The sequence below is a fragment of the Brachyhypopomus gauderio genome, chromosome 4 (assembly GCF_052324685.1).
Source record: "Brachyhypopomus gauderio isolate BG-103 chromosome 4, BGAUD_0.2, whole genome shotgun sequence".
NCBI lineage: Eukaryota > Metazoa > Chordata > Actinopteri > Gymnotiformes > Hypopomidae > Brachyhypopomus > Brachyhypopomus gauderio.
This window is the reverse complement of record NC_135214.1, coordinates 20626484-20630856: the sequence shown is the minus strand read 5'-3', so window position 1 is coordinate 20630856 and position 4373 is coordinate 20626484.

The window sequence follows — 4373 nt, the reverse complement described above, 5'->3', positions numbered from 1 at the left end:
GCACTGTACCTCCGTCTGGGAGGAACCGCCACACAATGGCCCACATTATTACTCTCGCCCTGCGTGCCTGAGCCCTGAGTTCGTCCATGGCGACTCTGGGAATCAACCCTGGCATGAAGCAAGCTGAGAGGGAGATGAGTCTGGATGAAGTGTGTGTGTGTGTGTGTGTGTGTGTGTGTGTGTGTGTGTGTGTGTGTGTGTGTGTGTGTGTGTGTGTGAGCGAGCGCGTGAATGTGTGTGACAAGAGACACAACCACGAGGGGGTCAAGAATGCAGCGTGCATCAAACCGGCCTCCCCCGACACCCCCTACCTGTGCCCTCAGAGTCCAGCCTCCTGCCTCCAGCGCCGCACCCTGCCTGCCTCTCTGCCCCAAGGCCTCCAGACCCGCTCTGGAATTCAGCGTGTGGGGAACGGTCCCGGTCTACAGCTGGGTGGGGAATTTCTGCCCTGGACTCAGTCTCCTCTTCATTGTCTGGCCCGAGAGCCCATGGAGTGCTCTGTCTCTTACGACCCTCTAAATCAGCCGCTTCACAACTGTGGGGTTTTTTACCCCCTCTCTGCCCGGGTCAGAGGTTATGGCGTACGGTTATGCAAAAGGTGACCTGCTGTTCTGAGCGAGGATGTAGGAATGATCGCCATCTTGCAGGTCATTATATGTGGAATCCTTGAGGATGAAGGTGTTGAAGAAGAAGACGAAAGAGATGAAACAAATATGTTCGAACCTGAAATACTCTCAGCATCGTAGTTTCGAGAGTGGCAGTGGCTGCTGAGTAATTCTGTTTGGTGATAATGTAGAATATAAAAGTGGTGATTTGGGCCATAACTCAGGTAAATGATTCTCCAGGGCAGCCTGGTCTAGTAATAATGAGTTTCATAGATCTTTGATCGAAGACAAGCATTTCCTAATCACATCCATTTCCACACATCCATAGCCTATTATATTCTAGCTGCTTTTGATGAGCCTTTGTGATTAGAGATAATAAAATTACCAATACAAATTAGATGATGGTTTCTCGCAGTGTCATGATGTCCATTTAATGGAATTTCCATTCATCACGCTGCATCCTCTTTCTGTCTTAATCGCCACAAAATTGATCAGAATCAGCATCAACACAATAAATGTCTCATTTGAATGGTAATTTATTTTCCTTCTTTTACAAAATGTAATTCATTTGTCCAGTGTACTTAAAAAATTCAGATTTGAATTGACAAAAGCAATAATAAAACCCACAAACATAAACAGTTACAAAAAAAAAGCCAGTTTGGTATTATGTTGTCAGTCATTCATTAGAAGTATTATTATGTAATTATATATAAAAAAGTTAGAATTCATTTGTATAAAATCAATAGCAATACAAAACTGAATACAAAAACGGATAAAAAAGACAAAATGTGTTAATTCAAGTGATCTATCTATAAATCATTCATGTAATTACACAGCAGCAGTGACTTCTTGCCAAAGGCAGTGCGAAGACTGGAATGTAGGGGGCAGTATTGAGCTAAGAGACTCAGCTGCAGCACTATTGGACCGCGAGTATTATATTTCTACCTTTATCCGCAACAAGAACGACATTAGGACCCTGTTTACCAGATCCAGACTAAAAATTATATGGTGAAAAATATCTGATAATGCTCACTCAGAAATGCTCATAACCATGTCATGCATACGGTTGGACCTGCAGACGTAAAGGCAAGAAGGGGCTAAATGTGAAGATGTGGTGAGAGAAAAGAGATCCTGATTATTGCAAACAAAAATGCCAAACTTCATTTGGACCTCGTGTCTATCCAATCAAAGTAATTTCTCAGAATCTGCTGTCAGTCACCAGAAACGCTTGTGGTATGGCACAACGCAGCCGCAGTTCTGGGGTAATTCTGATAATGTGGTTTGGAACACACACAGACAGAACGAAAGAGATAGAAAGTGAGACAGCAGGAAAAAAAAGAAGAGAGAGAGAAAGCGAGAGAGAGCCAAGTCTGTGTGACAGCTCTGACGTTGACTAGATTGGACATGTGTCATTGTCCACAGGGCAGAGACTCTTCCTAACACAATCCACGCTGACTGAGGCACATTTTAATCATATCTACCCCAATTAAAGTCCAGAGCGGCACCCGGCACCTGACTCTCTCCCTACTTCTCCAAGACCCAGTCCAGCCTCCTGCTCAAATCGAGCACTGTCATTTAATAGAACATCTTCTTGGGAGGAAAATATAAAAATGAATTTAGGAGCACATAAAATAGATGAAAGGTCATTTTCTTTCCGTGGTTGACATCCAATTATACAATTAATTATGTATCTGGACACAACCCATGTATTATTTTTATTATTTTCAAGATTGAAAAATGCTTTTGGAATTATTTTAGAAATAAAGACAAAAACCAAAAACAAGGATTTCTGTTTCTTTTTTTTTATTCAATCATAATATCAAAGTTTAGATTCATTCAAAAAAGGCATGTAAAATATTTTCAATTGACCATTTTTTTTTGCAGAAATCCAGATGGTGAATGACAATTGTCTATACTGAAGATAAGAAATACATCAATGATAAATGTGTGTGTGTGTGTGTGTGTGTGTGTGTGTGTGTGTGTATGTCTGGGTGTGTGTGTGTGCGTGCGTGCGTGCATGTGCATGTGTGTGTGTGTGTGAGTGTGCGCATGTGTGTGTGTGTGCGCGTGTGTGTGTGTGTGTGTGTGTGTGTGCGTGCGAGTGTGTGTGTGTGTGTGTGTATGTGTGTCTGCGTGTGTGTGTGTGTGTGTGTGTGTGCGAGTGTGTGTGTGTGTGTGTGTGTGTGCGTGCGAGTGTGTGTGTGTGTGTGTGTGTGTGTGTGTGTGTGTGTGTGACAGCTCCATAGGGACTAAAGGATGCAGGTGGTCCCTGCCTGGTGTCCTTCAGTAAGTGCCACAGTACACAACCCCGAGGCTCCTATGTGATGTTTATTGTGTCTCTGGCTTGACGAATGCTACCCACACCACACATCCACTTCATGCCCTGCTGAAAATGGATGCGTCTGATTCAATGCCCACCACCATATGAGGCAATTTGTAATGGCCAATGACTTTAAACGGTCCAGGGAATCCATGTTGTGACAGTCCACACCCACAGATCGGTTCAGACATACAGGATAACACTCTCAGCAGGCTGTTCTGAAATATCTTTATAACTAGACCACTAATCGAATATGTCTGGAATATGCAAACAGTTTATTTGTCAAATTGATGTGACTGTGTTTTAATGGAACTGCATGGACCCACTCATAATTTCAGCAGGTTGCCAACATAACACAGGCAGACTAAATTGACAGTATGTTACAGATACTAATCAACAAACAGATGCCTCCATTTTCATTGTTTCTTGTTTCGCTGTAAGGATGTGTCAGAAGTGACATCTTTACGTGTAAAGTGTTGAATTGACCTTTGATGTTGATACGATTCACACTGTGCTTCACAATCATACAGTATGTAAAGTAATTTAACACGTGCTTGCAAAACACTGGTTAATCTGGTTTGGAAATGTGCTGAAACCAAACAATAGCTGCTTTATTGTCTTTTTAAAAGATATTTCGATCATGTGGTTACTTTGCCACTTTTAAAATGCTTGTGTGTGTGTGTGTGTGTGTGTGTGTGTGTGTGTGTGTGTGTGTGTGTCAGCTGGGTGGACAGGCTGTAATAAGAAGCAGGGCAGTGATGGTGTGGGAGTCAGTGGGAGGTCAGTCTGGGTTAACTATCAAAGATGAGTGCAAACCTATCCCTGTGGAACAGACCGCAGAAGAAATACCAGCCTCCGTCGCACCAGCAAGTTCCTAAAGGGGGAGTTTTCTCCCGTTAATTAATCCAAGACAGCGGGACCTGTTTTCTCTTCAGCGTTTTTTTTTGTCCACCCTGCCAGAGTTCAAGCCCAAGATGCAGGCTTCACACAGCCAAGTGAAATGAACAATCCATCCAACCCACAGTTGGTCCAGAAACATTTGTTTTAGGCTCTTAGCAGATAATAATGTAACTACGTTCAGCTATAGCTCTAATGCAAAATATCAGCAGTGGGGTTGAATTCTTTATCTTTAATCGTGTGAATTTGCAATGATATGTATTTCTGTATTCACCTGTTATTTTTGAGGGGGGCAAGCAATTTTTTTTCACTGAGCACTGCAAAGATCGCTGGACCCGCTGTGAAAGAGTCACATTCATACAAAAAAGACACAGCACCTGTATGCTCACCTGTACATGAGAAATGAATGGTTTGAAATCTTCAGCAAATATTTTCAAGAACATCAACACAGATCTTACCATACTTACATTTCAGGAACACTGGTGAGAAATGGATACATTTATTTTTCTAACTGTTTATTGAAAAATATCTGAAAAGCATGCAGAAAATAA